The following is a 13,548-nucleotide window of genomic DNA, read 5'->3' as shown; positions in this document are numbered from 1 at the left end:
TGTATGGTCAAGCCAAACAGCCCCTCTCTCACCCTCTCTCTCAGCTCATTTGGGCTGCAGGTCAGACAGAATGGCAATCAGACTCTCTCATCGAACTCCACTGCCCTTTTACTTTGCCTCCTACCTCTTGGCTCGTCTGGCGAGCTGCTGCTTTGTAAACTCCCATCAAAATGTCTGGCGAGGGGGACACGACACAGATCTCCTTACCTTTTCACAAGGCCCCTGAGATCCACCCACCATCATGATGATGTTACAGTATTTAATATGTCCAAAAACTTTTCTGCAGGTAGGCTAAATGTACTCATCACTCAGGCAGACAGCTGCACGCAAACACTCACACACATGCATATGGGCTCACACACACACACACACACACACACACACACACACACACACACACACACACACACACACACACACACACACACACACACACACACACACACAGGACTCTTTTCAAAGAAGTTTGCTTTTTTTATTACTTCCTTTCCCATTCAGCGGCCTCCCCACTTTTCCAGAGTGCCCTGGGTGTTCAGTGAAAGAGCTGTGCTTATTATGTGCTCCGTGCTCTCCAAACCCAGCTTTGTTTTGTCCAGATAGCTGGTTTTCTTTCTCTCTCTCTCTCTCCCTCTCTTTCCTTCTCTGTCTCTCTTTAATATTCAGAGTAAGAGACTTGGCTCTCACAAGACGGCTGTTTTCCCAGTTTTCTCCCCTGCTAACAGCCAAGTGTGGCCCCTGTGAGTGTAAACACACAGAAGGGAGGGACATCTCCTGACAAACATCTCCAAGGATGTGCCACCCTGCCCCGTGTCATTCATTCTCTACCTGGCACCGAAGCTAAACTATTAACACCGACGTGTGAGCGTCCGAACCTTAAAGGAGTGCCAGCACTTGCGTGGTCTACCTAAACACACACCACACCCACATCTGCTCTCCATACAAAAAGGGGTGCAGTATATGAGCTTATCACTGAATGTGTACGTTCCTCAACAGAGCTGTAAATGCAAAGCTGTCTATGGAACTTCATTAAATACTTTGTGGTAATATTCATTTACTTGCCTTGTTCATTTTTCTTTAAAGAATTTGAGGACAGATTAACCTGATCTGCGATTTCACATCAGCTTTATATATGCCTAATCGACTCTTACTTCTATTGTCCCCTTACACTGTGCTGGAGGTCCTGGTGGCCTTGTGTGTCAGCATGTTCTGTCAGCGTGAGTTGTGAATATGTCACCATGACAAATTCCTCCACATTCATTGCACTTGGCAGTTAAGGTGATTTTCATTTGGACTATAACGTCTTCCAGTGGTCCTTTGTTTAACCAGGTGGCTAACACGAGAGCCACCTCTCACCGAGCAGATATCTGGAAAGAAAATTGTCATTAGATTGTAGCACAGTATCTGCCAGTGGCAGCACTGCACTAGCAAACAGCATGAATTAGGAGTAGAGCCTATACTTAAACAGAAGATACACTCTAAACATTGATAAGGCATTGCGTTGCATGGCAGTCAGACCCCTGGTGATGTTAACAGCACTCTGCTATTATCACAGGTGTGATCGCTCACCAGCCCACAACCACATTTACATCTTAATTACCAGCCTAATCAATGGGGTTGCACTTTGACTTCATTTGTGACATTCATGAAACCTCATTTAAGATGTAAGAATAGGCCATCGTAAGTATTGGTGGTGAGAGAAAAGCACCTATTTTCAACACGGAATAAAAGGTAACAAAGGGGAGTAAGAAAAGAAAGAGGGCAGACTCCTGAATTCTTGCAGGCATGATCACACTGCACTCTACAAAGTGAGTGCAGGGAGATATTTATGATAATTGTATACTACTCCCAAAATGACAAAGCAAACTGTTGAGATGTGCAGTGCATGACAGAAAACGGATGGCTTGCAGGACTCGAGCCGGGTGATTTAAATGGCAAGTGATTGAACAACAAACTCGCATTAAGACCGTATTGATGAGTTCAGTGTTTCATTTGGGATCAATAAGACGATTGGTAGAGGCTAAAGCCAATACACGCAGCAGGGAGAGACTGTAGAGAAGAGAGAGAGAGAGAGAGAGATGAGAGTGTATTGAACTGCTTCAACATAGAAAAGAGAAGGTGCTGGGATTTGTTTATCTAACTGGAGGCCTTGGAGAAAACTCATGCAACATACAGGGCAGCCTATCGCTCCTGGGTTTTATCCAGTGTGGTGGCAGGACGCCATCATACTGGGAAAAAGCAGACACAAATGATTATCTGAGTATTAGTTTAGCAATATATATGTAATTTCCAACCAGTAAGCTCCCTGCTTGTCAGCAGTAAAACATATACTACATATTGTACTATTTAGCAAGCAACGGAAAACACACACAAAATATTTAGCTTAAAGCAACGGATAAATGGCTGAATTACATAGTTGAAATAGCAAGCTAAAAGTAACTGGTAATGAATAAAAAGCTTGCTGTAAGCAGTTGATAGTTTACTAATTAAAAACAATGGATAAACTAATGAAATAATTATGCAGAAGCTATAAATAATGAATAAACAATTGCAAGCTATAGGTAATGGACAGTTGAGGTGGTTGTATAAAAGTAATGAAAAAACAGTGGCAATTGTTAGCTAAGGTAGCAAAATGAAGAAACAATTGAAATAGTTAGTTGGAAGTAATGATGCTGTTAATTCATTACATTTCGCTAAACATTTCGACAGTATAAATAGTTAGCAAAAATTTCTAAATTACCATTTAAATATTTAGCTAAATGTAATGAATAAATGGGTGAAATCTTGACAATTCAATCAGAACATTATTGTAACAATGTCCACTTTTATATAAAGGTAGTGTTCAATATCCAGTTTATAATCCATACACTGGGTAGATGAAGGGACTCATCTGATGGTGCTGTGGGTGAACATCAGACAACAAAAAAAAAAGGTTGGGAACCATTGATCTGCACTATTGAATGTGCAGTCCACTGTTGTGTGAAGAGCTGTTTTTCTTACACCATCTGTAAGAGTGTGCTGTTGTAAACTGCCACTGTTGCAAAAGAGAGAAATTCATTGTGATTATTAATCCAAACCCAGTTCAGTTGGAGCAGGCTATATGGGTGAGAGGCACTGGTTCTGTAAAGCTCAAGCAAATCACAGCTGTGTCATCACTCTCCTCCCACAGTGTGACAGATGATGCTAACAATGAACATTTCATCTTCAGCCACACTGCGAGCTCCTATACGACAGAGATGAAGTACATCCGGCGAGATGAATTACTGCGCAGTGATTTATCATGACAGGCCAATAGGAAAAATACAAATGAACAATTAGCAAATTTAGCCTTAATTAACCGCTCCCAGACAATAGATGAGCTTGTAGAACATGTGTGAACATGCCTTGAAACAGTCAAAGCACAAGGCTAATCTTCATGTAGTATGTAGAATATTACTGTGTTAATTAGGGTTAATTGAATAATTTCCCTCACTGCGTACTGATTATGAATGTCAAACACAGAGGGGCTATTTGATTAAGCCGAGTGCTCTGTGTAGAAGATGTATGGCTAATGAGGAAATGTGAGATTCCTATACAGATCAAACAAATTTTCTTTTTTAAAGGTCAAAATGTGCGAATAAAAGCGGACAATTATTATTGATCCTTCAAAATAGGGAGTAAATGTACTTTTAATGAATCACTTACTACCCCTGTTTACTCCCTTTCACATTAAGTACTTATATCATTCTACAACAAATCCTCGGGTTTGGAATCAAATTTTTCAGTAGCCTACAAATCAAAACAATTACAGACTGTGAAGTTTGCCTGGTTTGAACCGTGCTCACGTCACATGTGTTCAGTTCGTCATTCAGCACCTGATTTGGGATACACGTTGTTTCCCACACCAACTCCTCATGAGTGATAATGCAATTTAGCAGGCAATACAATACCGTGTGAGACCTGGAGGACATGCATCCCCTGTTTCAACTCTGACTTAAAAATTAAGACCCACAAGATCTTCATTGTTGCGTAGCACAAAAAAACGCATTTTCGCACACACACACACACACACACACACACACACACACACACACACACACACACACACACACACACACACACACACACACACACACACACACACACACACACACACACACACACACACACACACACACACACACAGATGCAACAAAAACAAATTAGGACATATCTCATAATTCAATGTCACCAAATCCAATTGCAATCAGGAAAACTCAATTTGTCCAGAGCCCTTGAAATAATGAGTTGATTTGAGTAGAACTTCTAAAAATATTAAGTGTTGGTAAACAAAGCATTTTTCTGTTTTGACAATGTGTAAATAACTGGGATTGCACAGAGCCCCCTACGTGAGGAAGTGCAGTAATGTGTGTCCCTAATGTTGGTGTAAGAATAGGATCTAAATTATACCAGAGAGGGTGCTTAATTCGATGGTAACAGGAAGGTGAAGAGTTGCACTGTCTGTGTGAAAATGACAAGATGCTGCTCACAGAGAGGAAGCCAATTAATAAGAGTTTGCGTAGAGAGATATCTGGACATTTTTCCCTCAGAGTATGTGTAGTTTATATATCACGGTTGTTTGGATGGCTTTCTCTGTGTGTTTTCTTTTTGTGCATTTGTCCACAATTAGTCTGTTTGCTACACAGAAATAGGATAATGCCATCATCCAGGGAGTTGGCAGCAAATATCTGGCTAACAAATGATGATGTGAAACATGGGCTCATGAGCCTATAAATCAGACTCCCCCCTACAAATTAATAGAGTTGTTGACAGTTGACGGCTGAGGAGAAAAATCGTAAATTATATCTGGCACATGAAAATAGCACAACTGTAGTAATAGAAAATTCCCCTGCCTGTTTTTGATTTTTGTTTTTCTGAAAATGGCATACTTGCCTTCTGAATAGACATAAGATTTTTAAATAGACCACCCCATGAACTCTCAAGACTCAATTTAATAATGTAATAATTTATTTCTTATCCACATTTTCTTCTAGTCTCATGACAGAGCAGCAACACATCCGTGCATCCGCATCACATTACAAACAACTGTGAGAGAAATGGCAGCGCAGATGTATTGTCAAATGGCGTGAGGATGACAGCGAAGATGAAGGAGGATAAGTCAGTAAAAAGAGGCAAAAGAATAAAAAGAGACAGCAGAAAACAAGAGAGCAGAGAGGGGGGAGGATGAGAGGAGAGCTAAGTACCAGGGAGCATGTGAATGTGGGGGGCTAATGGTGGGGGTACCAAGGTTGCAAGCAATTTCTCTTTGTTATCAAGTGAAATGACTCTGCAAATATGACAATAAATCACAGTGGAAATCAATCTGAAAGGAGGCGACTGTGAGCCACTGATAATGCATCAATCAATATTTAATGTTTAGACTTTAATTAATCCACAGGCGCCAAGCATTCTTTAAGTGACAAAGGGGGAGGAGAGGGGAAAAAACGAGCGGGGAGTGCTTTTGCATAGAATAGCTCTTATATCAAACGGAGACACTGAGCTGAGCGGCCCCATCAGTCGATTTCCCACAGCTTCCCTGTGTTGCTTTATTGCCTATTCTCTTATTTACGGGATCTTGAAACATAGCAGAATGAAAGCAAGAGTGTTTGGTGAAAATACAAAGACACATTAATACCTTTAATGCGCACATGATTTGTTTCATCCACACAGTGACACTACTTAAAGATGAATCCAAACTCCTCTAGTGGTGTTTAATCAAAATCTGATCTGGATCCACTTCAGGTCTTATTAATGGGGGAAGTGTTTCATGTTTCTCATTGTGTGTTGGTTCACTTGGTAAAGTGTTGGTCAACTTGCGGCACAATATTGTGCCAAGCTAGCAGGGCTGCAGTGACCTGTTTGGGGCCCTGGGCGGAAAAATAAGGCTCAATAACTTAAGGCCAGGGTGAACTTGAAAAGAGGTCGGTCGTCTGACCACATCATGAGGCCAAAGTGTTTTTAGCTTTTGTAAATGGTTATACAAGAGAGTGAGGTAAAACTCTGAAAAGTCATAGAGGACAATTTGTAATTGTCATTTATATGTGGATACTGAGAATGTGTCCAAATATGCATACAATGGACACACTTTCAGACAGTCTTCTCTGTTAGGCGTAAATAGTGTTGCACTTGTTTGTACACCCAAAATGTGACAGAAATATGTGTGTGTGAGATAAAAAAAAAAAAAAAAAGCTGCTTACTTTCGCAAATCCACAAACTTGGCCCATCACTGCATGCAGTGTGTGAATGTCAGACTGTTGACGCAACCCCCTCGATTCTGACATCAGAAACATGAGACACATTTAACTAAATTAAAAATGGTTAATGTAGAGATAGAGGGAAAACAGAAAGACAAGTTGGGTTGTGGCCTACAGGCTAGGCAAGAAAACATTTTCAGCAACTAAAATGCTGAAATTGATGATTGGACTTCTGAGACACATCAAGAGATCATCAACAGTTCTGGTTCTTCTGCTAATGCTAGTTTGCATATATAGTGTCAGCTAAATGCCCAACGTCCGATGTCCGATTTCTTGTCCTTCCCTTCTGCAGAACTACTTTCAAACTTTAAAAAAAAACTCATACTTTTTCTGTCTGTCTGCAATTGTGGGAATGCAACTCTCAAGGCTGTGAGAACACTAAGACCCTCCTCGAGACAGCATCTGCCCTGGCCTCCGTACCTGCACACCGCTGACATTGCTGTAACGTCTGATTCAGGGGCTCTATCGAACAAAAATCCCTGTCTGAACAATGCAACCACGGAGCCGTTATGAAGGACCACTTGAGCATGGAGCCATGCTTAGCCCTCGCCCTCTGATCACACTGACACATCCCACAGGTACTAATTACCGAATCTACTCCACTGAGGAGTTGTGGGAGAAATAAGATGGAAGACGCTTGACATTTGGATATCTGCTGTAAGATTCACAGGGATAATTGGGACACAACTGAGAGGGAGGTCCACCAAGTCTGTTTTAGTTGATAAAATGGCTTTAGGTAACTCACCAAGTGAGGCACATCTCCAAAAACATGACCTCTTGAGAGCACTGAGTGGGTCAGCACAGGAGGAGAAAAGAACACAGGCATTTCAAGTTTAAAAACCAGAGGCCGGTGGACAATTATTTGAGGAGTTCCTTGAGATGTGGATAAAAGGCTTATCCATAACAGCTCCTGATTTTCTTAACTGCACATATTGGATTTGATCCATTGTGCCATTGTCCACAGATTTACAGGTCTTTTATCTTCAAAGAGGATCCACATGGAGATGGGTAGAATGTGCTCATATCAAAGTGCAGCAAAATGTCTAATTAATGAGCCATCATTGAAAGTCAGTCATTTAAATATGGGTCGAGCAGAAGATTGTATTGAACGATTTTGATGCAGGTGTGTTTAAATGACTGTAGCCTAAAATATCAGCTGACTGATTATACTTTGAACAAATAAGCTTCTTCAGATTTCAACAGAGAATGTGAGATGCTGCAACAAGAGGTAAAAAGAAAAGACGCATCCTTCTCATTTCAACATATATTGATCGGAAATGGAGGGGGTGGGGGGTATTAACTGACTGTAGTATTTAGTATTTAACTGACTTTTATGACAGTTGTTAAGTCATTTCCTGCAGCAGTGGTTTATGTCTTTGCAATAACCTCCAGGAATGATGTAATGAGAGATTATGATACTTCCTCCCTCTTTTATGATCTGTACCTCTAGCTTCATGTCAACACACTCGAATCAGGTTAGGCCAATATCACACCAGTATTGTCCTTAAATGTATTCAGTGGCTTGCTGGATATTGGCCAGCCTGATCTGAAGCAGGTTTATTTGTGACTATTGATAAATGAAGGCCGCTTGTAAAATGTGCAATCAGATTTTCTTTACGCATTTTATGTATAGTCTAATTACACTGTGAGGGTTTTTTGGTAAAAAAAATTCTTTCCAATCTTTTGTGCTTGGGCTCTTCCCACAGCTCATACAGGCAATCACAGTATCTTCAAGTACTATTCATTTTAAAGCAATTACATACATGTTGAATTCAGTAGTGAGTTTTCAGTGTGACATGTTAGCGTATAAATGCTGTGATAGAAACTTCTACACATTGCCTGGTTTTAAATTGTGAACACTATTGATATGTTTACTAGAAAACAAAAACCAGTATTGACTGTCAAACCGTCCTAGAAAGGTGCAACCTGATAAAAATAGACGTAAACATATACACACACAAATAGAGGTGTATGTCGCTTCCTGTCGGACTAATTGATACCTATCTCGCGTCATACAAAAACAAAAGGGATAAATTTGTAGTGATACAATACACCACCATTTAAAACCAATTTGCTGTTGTTCTATTCAGCTCTGAATAGGATGTGATATTTTTACTCTTTTAACAAAAGAGTGATTAAAATGTATTGATTATTTTCTATATTTTCAATTTCAAATTCGTAATCAGAAAATGTCATCTGCCACACAAACAATACACAAATATATGATGAAACACTGGATAACTTTTTTGGCCTAAGAAGTATGAAATTTTCACCCAAAAGCTGCTGACTGGGTTCGCGGTTATTATGTATAATAATACAACACCCTCAATAATTCCATATAGAAGCTTTGACCATCCGGGGCTGGTGTTCTTTGGATGCAGCATTACTTTCCCTGCATTGACTGCTTCATGTTGGCTGTCAGTGCAAACACATGGTGTAGAGATTCCAGTCAGCAATGGGCACAATAGTTCAACATTTCTTTCAACGTGTGACTGAATGATTTCTTGAAGCAGGTATGTGATTGGAGAATGTAGTGAGCTAACCAGAGAGCAGCAGGTTGCACACACTCAAACATGCTGAAGGCACAGGAGTGCAGGGAGAGTTACTTGGAAAGCTTGTCGTTTGACGCCTGTATCGATTTTTTTCCCCAAAAATTTCATGCAGAATTTGGGTCAGTTTGATGCACCCAAATCTTTGACTCTTAATCAGACTCGGTTAATCACACCCCTACACACAAATACATAAGTATACATGTATATAAGTATAAATATATAAGTATACATGTAGAAAAACAGACAAATATATAAGTATAAATATATAAGTATACATGTAGAAAGACAGACAGACAGACTGACACTGGTAATCACACACCCATGAGGTTTGTACGAGTACACAGTTGATAGATGGGGTGTCACATGAGACATATTTACAGACGGTCACACACAAGTTAAAAATCCAGAGGGATGTCTCAGTTTTTTAGCTTCCTAAGCACAATGGCCCAGTGTATGAGGAGCAAGATCGTTGCCAACAGAACATATCCAATTGGCCACGGTCATTAAAAAAGAGGGACTAAAACAAGCTACACTGAAACTGAGTTATTCGAGGGGGGGGGGGACAGTGGAGGAGCCACTGGTTGATATATTGGGATGTATCAGTGTGAAACTCAAAGTGAGTAATCAAATAATCCCAAGTGTGAAATGCAGCAAGCTGTGGACAGACAGGGCCATAATTTCCAAGAGGCCAAGTATGACATCGGCCAAAGAAAGACAGCCGAGTGTCACATACGTCTTAATTCGGCCAGACATATGTGAACACGTGTAACTGTATCATCAAATCCCCAAAATGCCGCAGGCTGACATGTCTACAGCCGAGGCCATGTCTGAGAGAAGGAGGTAATAACAGCCTGCTGTCATCTCCTGTCACTCTCAAAAAGTCAACTGACAGACTATATGCTTTCTGCTGAGAGGACACGAAACACTTTTGGGTAAATATAGTTAAAAACAACAGCAGTTTAGGTATGACACAGTTTGACTATCGTTTACAGTGAGGTGTGAGAGAAGAATGAGCACGGTATTCACATCTGTTTGCATCTGTGCAAGACTTCCACAACAATAGCTTTGAATTTTACCAATGCCTCTCCAAATTTTAATTTGGTCAAATTTTCTTTTGTTGCTGCTCTCTAAAGGCCCGGTCACATCAAAACATTACATTATAAAATGTATCTTGCACATCTTCCCAAAAATATGTGGTTATAAAAGACACATGGTTTAATCACACGGCTTGCTGGTAAACTAGCAAGCGCTAGTCAGTCATGCGAGCTTTCTGAGCATCTTTCTATTTTCTCTGTAATAGGCTGTTTACTCCTCCCTGGCACTTTCCAATCAGGATTGTTAATCATTTTTTTCAATAAAGTGTTACTGAAAGAGGAAAAAAGCAAGCTTGTGAACCTGCTGACTGTCAGTTAGCATGTTAGTTATCTAAGTTGCTAACGGGATAATAAGTTCACAGTTTATTCAAATGCTGTATTTGTACCATCAAGTCCTGTGTCATAAGTGTCAGCACACCATGCCTCTTCAGTGAGGTGCTGTATATTGACAAAGGAGGGTTAAATAAAGCTGGATGGTGCAACACAGCTATTAAGATATGACAACTTCTTCTATTCTGGACTCTCTGACTCTTAGTTCCCTCTTTGAATTTGAGCGTCAAAGTTCACCAAAACTGTCCAAATGAACAATTTTAGTTCATTCATTTTGCTGTTATGGACAAATCCACTAACACACTAACACATCCAAATACACATTTTGTTGCAAAAAATTTGCTGTTATTGATGCTAGTGTGACCAGGCCTTAACTTTCTTCCTCGAAACCCTCCTCCAGTCCGGCCCATCCTCCTAATACTGGCACAGAAGTGTTTACCATAGGTGACAAGCCGTCAAGTCAGGGGTTAAGTGGTAACTAGCTGGACATGGGCTGGACAAACAGGATTTAATGCTACGACTCCCTGCAGACCTGTCCTGGTCTGAGCTGAGCGTGTTTCTTAGAGAGGAACATCTCCAATTTCTTCTTTATAAAAAACAACAACAGGGAGGAGAAGGTGAAAAGAAACAGGTGATGGTAGCTGCATCTATTGACTCAGACAAAACTTTCCAGCTGACCCTGAATCTGTATGATGATGTCACCCATTTTAACATCCCGTTGATTAATCCCTCTGTCAATTTGAAGCCCAACTTTGCTGCTGCGGATTTAAGAATGCACCCAAGCAATATACAAGCTGATTGCACATAAAGTCATAGGCTTGGTCATGGGGGAATGCATGCATAGCATGCACGTGTGTGTGTGTGTGTGTAAGTCTGGGTCAAGGAACTTTAGGAATGCTGCTCTGTCCTTTTGTGCAGACTTGCTCCTGTGCCAGGATGAGGGCCTTCTCTTTAATCCATACTGATTTGGTAAACACTGACGTTAAGACTGCTGCAGGCCAACATGTAATTCTGTTGTTTTCTCCTCCAAAGAAAATGTGTATTTCTTTGGAGATGTCTTGAAGCAGATGGAAATGTGGGGGATAGATTTAATCTGACTAAGGCTCATGCTTTGATTGGACCCCAGATTAGGATTGCAGCCTAGTATTTTCAATAATTATTCTCTAGTTGAATTAAACGTATCCTCTTAACACGAAAAACATACGCTTGCCGTGCATGTCTGCCCGAACATCTGTAGGATCACTGCTTCTAATCTCAAAATATTTATTAAGTAAAGGAAGCGCTCAGCATGCGCAGACAGCTACATACATGAAATACATTCAGTTTACAGAAGCTACAGTTATTCAGCACTGAAATTCCTTGAAATCTCCTCATTTACACTTTATTTCTCCTCCTTTATACTGGCAGTTTGTATGACACAAGGGACAGGATCATTAGGTTACCACATTATTTGGAGCGCTGAATTCATCCCATCTCCTCTCCTCCCTGCTGTCACCTGGACAATAGCCTGGAAACTTATCTCTTAGCTCACTGTCCCATATCAAACATGTGTACCTTTCTTCTTCTTTTTTTTGTCTCAGAGACAATCCAACCACTGAGCTTGTTTGCAAATAGATGGCAAAGTGGCCGGGGCATTCATCCTCAGACTCCTTCTGTTTGTAGGTGTGGAGCTATGGAGCCCTTCTTCCTGTGCTGAATTAGGACCACTTACCCAGCCCGCTTAAATCCCATTGTTCTTTTTATCACTGACCATTTTAATAAATCTCAGGTGGTAATCTCACAGTGCCGCCCACAAGACGCTCTTTAAGTTGCATGTAAAAACAGCTACCTGCCACAACAATGGCCTCCTCGGCTGACTTTATCTGACGAGTGTTGACAAAGAAGGCAGCTGCCCTGCTGGACATAAGGTCAAGCCTAATACAACCTGTCCCCCACCACCACCCTCCTCCCCCTCCTTCTAGGAGGGAGTTATAGAAAGAGGGAAGAAGGGAAGAAGAAAGAGGGTAGGGTGGGGTGGGGTGGGTTGGGGGGGTTCACTGCATGTCCTTCCTCAGATTTTATCAGGACCTGCTCTCCTCTTATCAGAAATGACACTGTGTAATTCACTGTGTGTGTGAATGGTTTAATAAAGGGCAAAAAAAAAAGCCCAGGGTAGCAATGAGGCAATGAAAAAAGAAGAGAAAGATTAAAAAAGCATATGTTTTAGAAGTCATTAAGAGGGACTCAGTAGAGCCTGCTGTGGACTTGATTTACACTGGGTGGTAAGCCGTTGGTGGGTGTAAATAATGTATTCATTTTTAAAGAGATTTTTTCTCTCTCTTCTTTCAACGATATAGAAAAAAAAAACATCTCCATCTGGTCAAGTGTGAAGTAGGACAGAGCTAGATTAGAGAATGTTCTGTGTTATCTTATCTGAGCATGGGCTTAATGTCTGCACAATCAATGCTCCTCAACAAGTGGTTCATTAAAACAGAATGGCAATGTTTAATTCCGTGTATTACAAATGTGAGCTGGCACAAAATCTGACGAGAGAGGAGTGAAAGCGCAAAGTGGGATATGAATTCACCTCACTGTCCTGAGGGAATTAACTCTGCAGATGGAAATACACTATCTGTATCCGAATGACTGTGGACAAATGTGTTTTAGTTGACAGCAGGAAATCATAATCACTACAAGGAAAATTAACAGACACGAGTAGAACTGAAATGATTAGTTAATTACACAAGATTAGTTGACTGACAAAACCATTTTAAGAAACAATTAATTGTTTCAATATTTTTTCAAGCAAAAACACTGAGCTTTTCAAAGATTTCATTTAAACAAAGCAGTTAATTTGAAGATTTAACCTTCAGCTCTGAGAAGGTGTGATGGACATTTTTTCTTACTATTTCCTGACGTTTTGTAGACAAAACAGTTGATTGATTAATTAAGAAAAAATGATCTGCAAATTAATTGATAATGAAAATAATTATGTGCAGCTCTAGACAGATGGCAATTCATGATATTAATTAAAATGTTGAAATGTGAGATTCTCTGAGGAGCAACACTGTCAATGGGAAAAGTGCAATTTATTAACATACTTTTTCAACATACCTGCTTCTAAATACAGTATGCCCTTCAATATTCATTATGCTTTTTCATAATATTTTTAGGCCTAAAGTGACTCCTGAAACTTCCTGCTACTGCGGCATTGTTCTGTCACACCCTTGAGCTCTCACCCACATGAACGCAGACTTTGCCGGTTTCTCAATTGATGTTCTTTACTCTTTAAAGTCCCTCTGTAATGGATCTATTTGTCAAAAG

Source organism: Seriola aureovittata, chromosome 1 (genome assembly GCF_021018895.1).
Source record: "Seriola aureovittata isolate HTS-2021-v1 ecotype China chromosome 1, ASM2101889v1, whole genome shotgun sequence".
Taxonomy (NCBI): Eukaryota; Metazoa; Chordata; class Actinopteri; order Carangiformes; family Carangidae; genus Seriola; species Seriola aureovittata.
This window is presented reverse-complemented; position numbering follows the sequence as displayed.